This window comes from Ammospiza nelsoni, chromosome 4 (assembly GCF_027579445.1).
Source record: "Ammospiza nelsoni isolate bAmmNel1 chromosome 4, bAmmNel1.pri, whole genome shotgun sequence".
In the NCBI taxonomy this organism is placed as follows: Eukaryota; Metazoa; Chordata; class Aves; order Passeriformes; family Passerellidae; genus Ammospiza; species Ammospiza nelsoni.
Window position 1 is genome coordinate 44,455,269 of NC_080636.1, and position 13,474 is coordinate 44,468,742.

General features: G+C 37.5%; 1 long non-coding RNA gene across 1 annotated transcript; it reads left to right on the plus strand.

Annotated features, from left to right (window-relative positions):
* The first annotated feature begins 1,376 nt into the window (after positions 1 to 1,376).
* On the plus strand, positions 1,377 to 9,204 carry LOC132071970 (uncharacterized). The gene is made up of 4 exons (XR_009418273.1): positions 1,377 to 1,445; positions 6,993 to 7,058; positions 8,720 to 8,807; positions 9,097 to 9,204. It is a non-coding gene; the product is annotated as an uncharacterized LOC132071970 (long non-coding RNA).
* The last annotated feature ends 4,270 nt before the right edge of the window (positions 9,205 to 13,474 follow it).

Below are 13,474 nucleotides of genomic sequence, written 5' to 3' on the forward strand. Positions count from 1 at the left end.
TTTCAAGGACCTTTCCAAGGTAAAAGAAATATCTTTGAGAGGTACTGTAATAACTGTGTAAAGCTGCAGTAGTTCTAAAGATATTTTCAGGTGTCTGCTAAAATATACAAAACCAATTTGCTTTCAGGATGTGGCTGACCACAAGATAAGTGTTTGCATGAGCATTGAAGCTGGTTGTATGTTCACTTCCCTTCCTCAAGGGATTTTACTCATAAAATTTGAAATCAACATAAAATATTGGAAATGTTTTGGGTACAAATTTTACATTGCCTCGAAGGGTCAACCTGTGTCTTCTCTTGAGTAGTATGGTTATGATTACAGACTTCCTTGGGCTCTGGATCACAACAACAAACAAATAATTAAATATTCCAGCAGTATAGTTTTCTTCCATCAATGGTCCACTTTTGCAAGAGGACAAGGAAGCTGTTTGAGGAAGAGGTATCCTCCATCTGATGTGCTTAGGGAGAACTGCAAAAATCACTCATGCTAACTTTTAAATTAGTACCTACTGTCTCAATTATGCCTTCTTCTTTAATTTTGAAGACATTTGTTTAAATATATATAGGCTTACGTCTGGGAGAAAAGATGACAAATAATTTCTCTACAAGTACAGAAGAGCTCCAGATGGTGCGAGAATGTACACAAACAACGCTTGTAGAAATCCTGCCATTAAAATGCAGAGCATCCTAGAATTTCCTGAGTTGGAAGAGACACATTGATGTCATTGAGTCCAACTCCTTGCACAGGAGAGCTCCAAGAAATATATCATGTACTTAAAAGAATTGTCCAAATACATCTTGAACTCTGTCAGGTTGGTGCTGTGACCACTGCCTTGAGGAGCTGTTCCAGTGCCCAAACATCCTCTGGGTGAAGAACCTTCTCCTGATATCCGACCTAAACCCCCCCTCACACAGCTTCAGGCCCTTCTCTCAGGTGCTGATCATTAGAATGATGAGATTGGAGCTTGCTCCTCCTCTTCCCCTCACATGGAAGTTGTGACAGCAATGAGGTCTCACCTCAATCTCCTCCTCTCCAGGCTGAACAGACCAAATCACCTCAGCTGCTCCTCATAAGGTTTCCTCTCTAGATTTACAAGGCTGATTGTTTTTCCAGTTGTCAATTTGGACACACAGACTCGTCAGCCACGGTAGGGATTTGCTCCTTCACAATGCACACAAGTAGTGTGTGGTTAATTCCTGTGGAGGGATAGAATGTAAGAAAATAAATATAGTGCAGAAGGTAAACTCACCAGAGGAGTTGCAGCTGTACTAATCACCAAAGATTAGGAACAGCCCTGCCCTTAATAGGCCACAGCTGTGTCTAGTAAGAAGATGAGTGCTACAAAAGGGTGGGTTGGTTGTGCTGTGAAGAGGGTTGGAGTTTGTTGTCTGTACTGAGAAGGAGTCAATGCTGTGAGGAGATAACCATGAGAAATCACTAAGAAGGTATGGAAGATTTACAATAAGATGACAACAAATTCCTAGGGATTTTGAGCCTAGGTGTGAGGTTTCTGACTTCCCCTGAACATGGAGGATGCCGTGTGAGGGTGGTGCCATCCAAAAAGGTGCACATGGTCTGATGGGTTGATCCCATTGACCTGAAAGTCAAGTTTTCCTGTTACATCCTTTATGTGCCACTTCATGTGCTTCCATGGATGAGCAGGTGCCTGTTTCACACACCTGATCAACCACCCTTGTTTAAGTTTCCAAAACACGTATTCCTTAAACTGGAGATTTTAGCAAATTATAATGGTAGGGAGAGAAGGTCTTGGGGAGATTTCCTGTGCAGATGCAAATAATTTTTACTTAGATACATGGTGAAGTTGAATGGACTAAGTTAATGTTTTGGAAAGTGTTTCAGGTTGGCTGAATGCTGCTTCGAAACTTTTGCCAAAGTTCTCTGATTCTCTAAATTGGCCAGTAAAGCTTTTTTTTGTTACTTTGTTGAGAATATCTTGCCAGTATTTGTCCCGTGTGTCTAACTCAGACTACATGAACAACTGTAAGCCCTTTCACAAGCCTTGTCAAGAGAGATTTTTGGGGCCTTACAGACAGCTTCACTTTCACATTACTAACTCTGGTTTGTCTTACTTGGAAAGGAGCCTCTTTCATCCAACATGCCAAATAGAAATAGAAGACACCACAGAAAAAATTCTGTCTGCCCTAGCTACAACAAACACTGGGAAAAATTAATTTTCAGGAAAACCTTAATGAAGAGTAATGATAGCTGAAGGCAGTGTAGAACAATCTGAAGTCTTGTTGCTATTAGTCCCATGTCTGTTTCTGAGGACAATGAAGACATTGTGCCCTCAAACTGATAGAATCCTCACAAATGAAGTCAGAAGCGGTTCTGAGCAGGCTGCAGGAGTTGTCTAAGACCTGGATGAAGCAAGACTCAAGATTTCTTGGCTCTGAGTGGCTGTTGAGCAGGAAAATGCTTATAAGTCGTTGAACAATCACTAATGTGATAAATTCCTAAAAAGCTCTTTTGAAAAATTAATTTTCATATTTTTACTACTCCAGTTACATTGAAATTTATATACAAGTGAGTTATGTCTGCTGTGGGAAGCAGCTTTAAAATTTCTAGTCATTTTTGCATTTAAATTCTTAGCCATAATGTTACATTAATGTAGTTGCATTGAATATTAAATTGATTTAAGAGTATTAATACTATATACAATATGCACTCTTTAGCATGTAAATATCTTAATGCTGTAACAAAATGCAAATTGGAAAATACTATTCACATTCTTGATACAATATTAGCTTTTTGCATTAATTCCTGAGGGCTTATAATCATTATAGCAAAATGACTTGAATGGAATTCTTTAATTTATGAAAGTGTAAATGAGCTCTGACTTGCTTGTTGGGCCTTGTAGTGTCACAATATGTCTATTAATTTTGAGTGCAGTGAGTGAACCCTTTTAAAACCTCTTAAAAAATAGCTACCTCTGGCAAGTGTGTTGAATTGAAATTGTGAATGTTACAGTAAAAAAACTGATGTGGTCTTGTGAGCTAGAATAAAAAAAAAGTCCCAAACCTTAACCACAGGAAAAAAACACGTAGTTCTAACACAGTTAGGTGTTTACCAAAAGTATTGCATCTTAGGTGTTTACCAAAAGTATTGCATTTTAAAATGTGTTTTCCTTATGCAGGGTGTTAATGGGAACACATTCTATACTGAAAAAAGGTTTACTGTTTGTTCCTAAAAACAACTCCTTTAACACAGATCTCTTTAATGAAAATATATTGTAAACACAAACTGTTTACAACACATATTTTTCTGCTGCAGCACTCTTCAATAGAACTGTCCGAACTATACATTTAACTGATTGTTTTCTATTAAAACACATTAAACAAATCCTGTTTAAAACCAACATCTAGGTCAGAATTTTTATGAACAGTTTTAGCTAAGCATTATAAACACAATCAACTTGATACAGAAAGAAATGTTTAAGGTACTCCTTGTTGATTCACTTTAGAGTGACTTTTTTCATTTTCAGTGGAAAAAGTGGGGAAGTAGGGTAATACAAGTAAGTTTTGAGGGCAGTCATAATAAAATATGCTTTACTTCAGGTAAAATTGTTCTTGAACTATTATATAGAACTACCTCTATAATCTTTTTTCTCTACTCCTGGGTTAGGAGACTTCACCACTACTGCCCTTAGGCAGAGCCTGTATTTACACAGATTCACATACTAGGGGTCAACAACACTGAAAACAACCCCACTGGGAAATAACCTGAATTTGTCAGTGCCCTATCAAGAAAGATTTTGGTTGTATATTCTCTCAGGAGAAGGTGGGTTAATGCACAGCCTTGCTTTTCCAAAGAAGATTTTTGGCTTTTGCCCACAGCAGCAGAATGCCACCCAAACTCATGAAGAAGAAGCAAGAAGCAGCATGAAGAAGAAACCCAGGACAACACCCTGTGCCCTCCATCTTGCTGTCATCCACAACACACTAAAAATCCCAAAACCTCAATTTCTCACTAAGTGATACACCTACCCTGCTCTCTATAATCTGTTTCACACTTTTGTGGATTCCAGTCTATCTTGAAGTCTGGGAAACTTTCTCCGTGAGTGAGGGTCACAGTCAGTGCTCCCCTGAGGGTCAGAGCACCCCAGAGCAGACAGAGAAATATTCCCAGTGCCCTGGGTTTCCACAGAAGAGGGACAGAGTATTGAAAAGTTAGAGGTTTGAGGTTCAGATGCCCTAAGATGACACCTCTGCAAGGCAAGGAATTTGGTCACCGAGGCAAGGAATCATTTTTTTTTGTTGTCAGACCTTCTCCTGTCACACTGTTGGAAATTGCTAAAATATGCAGCTGCCAAGCCCTCCTATTCTCACTGTTTCTGCAAGAGGTAGTGACCTGTAAGAGCAAATTGCCTTTTTTTCTTTTTTTTTTTTTTTTCCCATTAAAAGTCAGGGTTTAAGAGAAACTAAGCAAATTACGAAGAATATATTAGAACCCAGGTTTCTAAGAGTAACTAAAGAAATGTTTTATTTTAACAAAATAGACTTATGGGTCCCCCCCAGGGTGACTTATCTGTCTTTGAGTTCCATGAAATGATGCACCAGGAGCCACCATATAGTTCAAGCTGGGAAAGATATTCTCTGCTTGTTAACTTAATAGGAATGGACTGGCTGCAGTTTGGAAAGGATTAGTTCCTCCTTTAAAGATTAAATAATATCATCGACCTCATTTAAGAATCGCTGTTTCTTTAACACATTTGGGGCTTTACAATCCTAGCAAATATGCTGGAAAGGCTCATTGGTGGTGAAAGTTTTGGACTTGTGAAGAGGAACACACAGGGGGAATGTGGGCCAGAGAACAGACTTGCTCTTTGATTGCCAGTGTCCAAAGTTCCCACTGCCTCACAGAGAAGAGGGATATTGCAAGTTCTGTGTTCTCTCTAAGCCTGTTGCAGAAGTCTCCAGGCTCTGGCACCACATCAGATGGAACTGTGTTTGAAAGTTCTTTAGGTGACTTTAAATGGACTCTTTCAGCATGTGAAGTTATCGCTGCCCATTGTAGAACAGTGGGAAATTGAAGTGCTTAGACAGAGGGCTATATTTAAAATCCTAGCATTTTCATACAGCTAGCTTATTTCAAGGGCTAGAACAGCCTTGAGGCAAATTATCCTTTGTCCTGGTTCAGACTGTACGTGATAAGATCTCCATCCCATTCTGTTCAGCGTTATTTCTCTTTTTGTTTTTGCTCTCTTTTAAAACTCCAGCAAGAAAAGAAAACAACCTCAATACTTAAATATCTTGCATCATGTTGCTACCATAAGTCTTTCACCCTTAGCCATAACAGGAACATTAAATCAGTATTTAGCTAGGATGAGTATTAGGAAAAAGCTTCTGTGCCTTAGCTGATCATGATTTTTCTCTACAAATAAAAGGACAAAATTTCAAATCTGGCTTTTGTTTCAGTGAAGCATTACAATAGATAAACATTCAATAACAGTGAGCTGTGACATTTACAGAGAGGAAAACATTTGAACACAGAGATTTAGCAAATTCTCAGGATTCTCAAGAGCAAATCTAAAATATTGCATCTCATTGTCCCCAGCTGAGCCCTGTGGACATTCGAGGAGAGAAAACACTTTCTGTCTGCTATGAAGCAGACTCCTGAATGTGTCCATTTTTTCCTAGCCATTTTACCCACACCGAATTTGTTTCATAGTCTGAATTTTCTCTTTGGAGTTATTATAAATGGTCTTAGGTAACCAGGAAGGTGTCTAAGTTTTGGTGCTGAAAAAGCCAAAATGATATTTTGAAGTTCTGTCTGCAACCTATGAATTGTGATGTAAAAATATGACCTAGATATGAGAGTGAGGAATTTGAGTAAAGGAGCAGTATCTATTGATCTCTGTGGACTTTTAGGAAGGTAAAATGGTTTATAGGGTCTCTTTACTCTCACTGCCTGGAACAGCTGGGCAAAGAGAGAGGAAATGGCTTTCCCCCAGTACTTGTCAAATAACTGCTGCAAATTATCCCTCCAAGGGACAAGGTAGACCAAGAGAGTATGTTCTTAAATCAAGAGTAAAGTGGCAACACTGTGGCCTAAATTCAGAGAGAAGGATTGAACAAAAGTTTATGGGATAGAAAATTGACTTATAAAAATTAAAGTAAATTTTTTACTAATAAGCTACATGGGCTACCAGATCAAGATTAATTAAATGCAACCTCTATTACAGAATTATCCAATAAGAACGAGTTATATATGGATATTATCTGTCTATATATTTCATACAAGTAATGTTCTGTAAATGAGCATGTGCCCAATATTTCCAGGTATCTTTTGCTCAAGGCAATGTGATTCAACAGCCTGTGTGAGCTGAAATGAAAATGGGAGGAAATTCCTGCAACAAAGAAAGCTTGTAAAAGTGAAATCTCTTTTTTTCTTCCATTTTATGTGGGAAACACTCATCATGTAACTCTGACATACACTTTGATAGGAAATAACTAATTTCTTGAATCTGCTGTTTCTTGGTTGAATGACTTCAACAAAATGTGTAGCGGTATAGAAAATCTAGTTATTCGATTATACTTTCTGTTGTGCTGCAAAAAACCAGGGCACAGCCCAACAAAACACTTGAGTGTTTACAAGCTGAAATATATTTCTGTAGCATCTTATTAGGAGTTAATATCTTAGGTGATATATCAGTACTAAATGTACCATCCCAACTGAAATAATAAATTTCATTTTACTTGTGCTTAATAGCAAGCATGAATCAGAAAATGTTTCCTGAATTTTATTAAAATTCTGTTATAGCTCATTTATAACTGAGGACAATGAAGTGCATACAGAATACAGAATGGTATAATCAGTGAAAAGATAAAGAGCTCCAAGCTGCCTATTCTATATTGTTAACATAAATGGAAAATGAGATTGGATCAAGATAAGAGTTTTGCAAGACTGCCTTGGTTTTGTTCTCAACAACATTTTCTCCTCTATGATTTGACATGCATTTTATTCTGTGTAAGGGCCTAATCTGGAAGTCTTCACCCAGACAATGACTGCAGGAGCAGCACGTGGCCTCAGAGCAGCAGGTATGTGTTTGTGACTTGCTGCAATTGAGGCACCTCAACAAAATGGGATCTCCAGCACTTCAGCCTGAGCCTGCAGCACTTCAGAAGCAGCTGGCAGAATCCTTCACTTGTGTCTCCTCTGATCTCTATGAAGTAGAAACTGTGTGGCCTACAGAAACTGAGTGATCAAACAGCATCACTGGGTTTCTGCAGTAAAAATTATATAATGTGCTTCTCAATTCAGCTGTACTGGGGAAAATTGCAGTGTTATTTCTGAGGGACAGCTGAGCAAAATGCATATTTTATTGAAGCTTCTTTTGGAGTAAAGCCCAGTATCTTGAACTTGTTTGCAAGAGAACTGAATTCTTTTTCCTTAGTTTTTGCAATACACCATTCTCCAGGCATGACTATCATGCTTTGGAATTTGCACTGACTTCCTTGAGAAGTGTATGAATGTTCATGTGTTTGTGTGCATACATATGTGTAAAAATCCTTTATGTTTGCAGCTATTCTATTTCTGAAATGCTCAAGATAGAGGACAGCAATGGTAGACTGTGACTGTCACATTTTCTGAAAAATCCCTTTGCCAGGATTTCATTTCCTGGGAAGATGAGAAGTCTCAGAGAAAAACCAGTATTATCTCATTTGCTTCTCCCTGTTTTGCTGCTTTGGAATGTGGCTGGAGAAATTTACCAACGGGTTTGATTGGTTCCATGTGAATTGTTTTTAATTAATGACCAATCACAGTCCAACTGTGTCAGACTCTGAAGAGTCAGTCAAGAGTTTTTCATTATCATTCTTGTTAAACCTTCTGTCTGCATCCATTCTCTTTCTTTAGTATAGTTTTAGTATAGCATTCTTTAATTTAATATAAGTACATAAAATAATAAATCAGCCTTCTGAGGACATGGAGTCAGATTCTCTTCTCTCACCTCGTCCTAAGGACCCCAGCAAACTCAACAGTAGACAAAGATTTATCAAATGCCTGTGTTTGAGTTTTGGTTTTCTTTCAGTAAGACATCAGAACATTTTGATCTGCAGGTACTATAAAGTAATAAAGGGCTTTATTTCTCACAGCCAATGCAGTGTTGGCTTTGGCAGAGCAGAGGAGGCCAGGTGTTTGTCACCTGAAGCAATATTTTCAAATTGGAACAAAGTTTAGTACTGGCCAAGATGGTGCTATTAGATCTGTAGGTGAAGAAGTTAAATCTATAGCTGGAATTTCTTGCTACCAAAATTCTTTGTCTAGAAGAAGCCCTTTCTTGAGACTTCTTACTTTTGATTATTACATTTTTACTGAAAGTAAGTGCCATTATAAACATTAGGCATGGAAAAGTGAAGCAGGAAGAGCTGTAATATCTACTATTTAAGCCATTTTGTAAAGCCTTAAAGGTTGGAAATGTAAAGAATTAAAAATACATTTTTGAGGTCTAGAAAGTACCACTGGAGTTCAATGATTCCCTTTATCTCAACATAATGTTACCTCTCTTCATTTTATTTCTCTATTTATATATTTAATCATAAATGTGCATGTGCATTTATAGTGTATCAGGTCCCCAGTTAAAGATCTTTAATTTAGTCCCCAGTGTAATTTAAACTGCATATATACATCATTATTAGAAAACTGCATTTATACATCATTATCAGATCTCTACTGCTTACTACTGCTGATTTGTACTTAGGTGATAACAGTTGGACTCTCTTCACTGAATAGCTGATGCCTGATCTAAAAACAATGTCATCTGAACCTATCCTATAAAGGCAAAAAAAGTAGGTTTGTTTTCTTATTTATTTTTAAAAAATCCTAGTTCCATGTTCTGAAGGTGGGTGAGAAGTCTCTGCTCCCCTGTCCCTGCAATGTCTTATAATTTAAATAGTTTCTTAGTAGTCAATAAATTAATTGCTCAATCCTTGGAAAAAAATTATTCTCTACTCCCAGCTTAAGGGAATGTTCATGAAGTTGTTTTTTAAGAAATATTTATGAAATTATTTTTTCTGCAGAAAGCCTTATTTACAATTTTTAGTGATGACTGCAGATTTCTTTTTCTTTTTTTTTAAGGAAAAAGAAGATATAGCACCAAACCACTGAGAAGTCTCCCTTAAAAACTGTCCAAGAGAGAAATTCTGTCATTACCCCTCCCTGAATGATTTTAAATGCCCTACCAACATGAAGACAATTTTTCATTTTGTTAGTCTATGAAATAAAAAGCTCCAAAACATCCAGTATCAGAACAATTTCAAACCTGTTCTCATCTGAACAAAAATGCACACACACTTATATATGAAAGTATTTATATATCTATGTTAAAAAAATTCCTATTCTTCTTTATCATAGACTTCAGACTATTAAGAGAACTCACCTAATACTGGTTCCAAGTTTAATGTCCAAGTTAGAGGCTTGGATGTTTCTAGGCATCTGTTTTTACAGCCCAGTGCCATTTCAAAGTAAAAAATATTGACTGTCGGTGGGAACTTGACATTTAAAATCCTCTTGCACCATTGATCCTCACTGTAAATACCTGTACAATAATCTTTTTATTAAAAAACTTCTAAGAAAGATGAACTAAGGATTGGAACAGGGCTATTAATGAGTAAAAAAAAAAATGTAACTAACCCCAAACACACTTTAGATATTTGATATAAGATATTTGGAATATATTTTAGGTATTAGATATTTGAAGATTACTGTGGATGATTATTGACTTCCTGCACAGAAATGGTCTATTTGTTAATATCTCAGATCCTAATATAGTCCCTGAATTCATGCCATTTTAATTTTTATTCTTTAAATAGATTTAAGTACAGGTTCACTCCTTTAAGACAAATGATTAGTCCTTTTCTAGGATTCTAACAAAAATAATGTTAATTCTATTTAACTGGCATAAATGGAGGCTATTTTTATCATTAAGAGATAAAAATAATTGTGAGAAATATAATTAATCAGAAAACTAATTAAACATTTTATCCTGTAAGGATACAGAGGAATCTTCTTACAGGAATTCACAGAGATCTGTGTGGTAGCAGAACAAAAGAAAACCCCGCAGCTGACACTTCCAGTTTAATGTTTCTTGTTACTTGAGTCATCTTAGTAAAGAAATCAGTACTGTGCTCCTCCAGATGCTGATCCTGGGCCTCTGAGTTTGTGCCCTTTGAGGAAGAGCTGGGAGAAGGACAAAGCATTGTCCATGGCCGTGTATAGACGTGGGACTGTTATGAAAAATAATGAATAGATATTTGTCTCAGGCTGGAAATGCAAGACACAGCTGGGGCTCTGTATTCTATTGCCATCTGTTAGAGGTGGGGCAGTTACCTTCTGTTAATTGAGGCCACCTGTTCAAACCAGGTTTGCTTTATCTGTTCCACAACCAATTGAGTGCCACTGAGCGGGCCACTGAGCGTCACTGCATGGCTGATAAAATTCCATCATCCATTGGGAGATGCTCCACCCAGGGGGAAGAGCCAAACATTCCTACCTGGATATAATCTGAGATTTGGAACACCACAGGCAGCCTTTTCCCACTGGATTCCCAGAGGAGCAGCTTTATTTCTCACTGGATTCCCAGAGGAAGACCAGGCTCATCTACCCCACCGTTGGATCTTCAGAGGAAAACTCCACTCTTCTACAGGATCCCTGCTCCAGCAGAACCACCCCTGTCACTGCAGGAGGGCTGCAGCCACCATTTAATGGGACTGCTGCCAACACCCTGACACACAGGTCAGTGTTTTTTTGTATTACTGCATTTTTCTTTTATTTTTTGGCTTTTTTCCCAAATAAGAACTGTATTCCTACTTCCATATCTTTGCCCCTTAATTTCAAACTTATAATCATTTGCAGGGAGTGGGTTTGCATTTTCCATTTCAGAGGGGGATCCTGCCTTCCTTAGCAGACACCTTTCTTTTCAAACCAAGACACTATGAATTACTATTAGCAGGTAAAAAGCATCAAATTCAGAGACAAACCTGATTCACATATGCTGACCCTCACCTTGCTTTTTAAACCCCAGCTTTTGTCACAAGAGTTGTCTATTCAGATGGTTAAGACTTACTGCTGTCATCACCACCTTACAGGGCAGGTTTTCTCCATCCTATTTCATAAATTCTCTTCCCTAGTACTTTCAGAGAGCATTTTATTTGGCCCATTTTGGCTTCAAATGAGACTTGAGTAGTTTTGTCCCCAATCCATGCTGCTTATGCACTTTGTCTATCTCTTGATTTTGACTGCCAAAATTTGGATTGTGTTTTGTTAAATAAAACTCCATGTAACATAGGGACTGCCCAAATTCATAAAGAAAAAAACCGATAGAAGATGGAGACCTTCCCATGGCACAAGGACCTAGATCCTGAACATTTCCATATGAAATGTGAGGATAGGTGTAATTCTGATGAGTGTTGGCTCTGATATAAATCAGGAATAGCTGCTCTGAAGTTAGCAGAGTTGTATTAGTCTACAAACGGATGTGGGAAGATCAGGCTATACTTCCATCCATTACTAATATAAATTTTCTGTATTTTTACTTGTGTATGCATAGATATCAAGATATTTTTAATTTCAGAATTCTCTGCAAGACAATTTTTGTTTAACAAAAAAAGAAATTAGTCTAGAACAGAAAATGTTTGATTTTGAATTATTTGAAGGTGTTGCCCAGGTAAAACACCATGGGTCATATTTTTTTTGATCTGCTTACATTTCAACTTCACTATTTAGATTTCAAATGTAATTATACTTGCTTATCCTAGACTACATGAACAAAAATTTGTCAGCTGTTACCAGAGTTAATACAGTCTAGAATTACATTTTCAAACCCTGTTAATTGGTGTTTAAAATTATTTAATTGCACTGTGCAAATTTTCTGAAATGAAAGATCTGGATCTTAGAGATTGTTTTCAAAAGTCAATGAATCAAAAAAGTTATGAATACATCTCCTGGATAATATTGCAGAAGATTCTCTAGGAATAATTTTACAGTAGCAACTCAATAGTGCTGGTTAGCTTTGGAAGAAAAAGCCACTGTTTTGGTGTCCTTCACCAAGATTTTGAGGGGATTTGTTTAGACTGAAAAAATATAGCTGCATATGAGACTTGGTAATTTTCCACAAAACCAAAATGAGCTTTTTTGACTTAATGTTGTGTGTAGGCATGTCTCCAGACACCTCTATTTTTTTGTTTGTTTGTTTGTTTAAATACCTCCTTACAGATGTAACCTAGACATGAAAAATATAAGCAATAACAATGGGATTTATGTGTGTGCAGTTGGTATAAAAGTGGACATCATTTGGAGCCAGCTGTGCCACTACCTGTTGTGATGGAAATGGAGTTATGATTGCTAAATATTCATTTGGTTGCTGAGATGTTTATTAAATGAATGTTGGTTTGGATTAATATAAGCCTTTATGGGAAAATCAGCAGGGTGGAAACAGAGCACATCAAGGTAAGCCAGGTAGGCAGAGATTCTTAAAGGGCATTGGTAATGTAAAATATCTCTGCAGTCAAAAGTACTTCAGTAATCAAAAGAGGGGAAAAAAACAGAGCTAAGGAGAACATAAAAGTTACAGGATCACACTGATTTCTGCAATATCTCTGACTGCTTTCTCAGGAGGGCGATTTGGAGAGCAGAGTTAGGTTAACTGCGTGGTGCCTAAAGTGGCTGTTTGCTATTATTATTCCGAGCTTCATTACCATTGACAAAATCAATAATAATTTGTAAGAAAGCTGCCAGGAGTATCTCAGTGATGCAGAGACGTGGCCAAGGGAGCTTAGGTGGGGTTTGCCCAAAGGAGAGGAGGAGAAAAGTGTGTCCAAGCAGATGGCTGAGGCTGGAGGGTCACCCACGCCCCCTGCAGCATCCTGTTTCTCCAGTGCTGGAGAGGAGGGAGACACTTGTGCATCCCTTCTTTTCTGTCCCAGCTTTGGGAAAAGAGGTAGGAAGGAAAGTGTTGTTTACTACATGTGGGCCTTGAAAACCTGAGAAATGCATTTCACGCCATGCTGTTCCTGAAGAAAACTTTGCTTCCTCCTGGTGCGTGAGGCCAAGCGATTCAAGAACCACTGTTATGTAAATATTTACATTTGTAAGAAATAATTTTTCTCATCATAATTATGTCTATTCAATGCCTACCGTACTCACTCAGCAGCAAATATTAAAACAAGATCCTTGCAAAGAGAAATCCCAGTCATTTGGCAAAGAAAGCTGCATTAATCCTCTGCTACTTGCTCCCCCCTCCATTTTAATTGTTAATAACTTTTCAGCATGCAGGAGAAGTAATCTCCCACCATGCTAAAGCCAGTCAACCTAATTGAAAAGAAATACAAGTCATCTAGTGCACAGCTGAAAAATTCAACTTAAATGCAATCTGTCATTATCTTTCCAATGCCAATTTTAAATAGGTATTAAAGTAAATGGGGGAAGCATCTTCTCATTTCTCTTGCGGTATCATTTC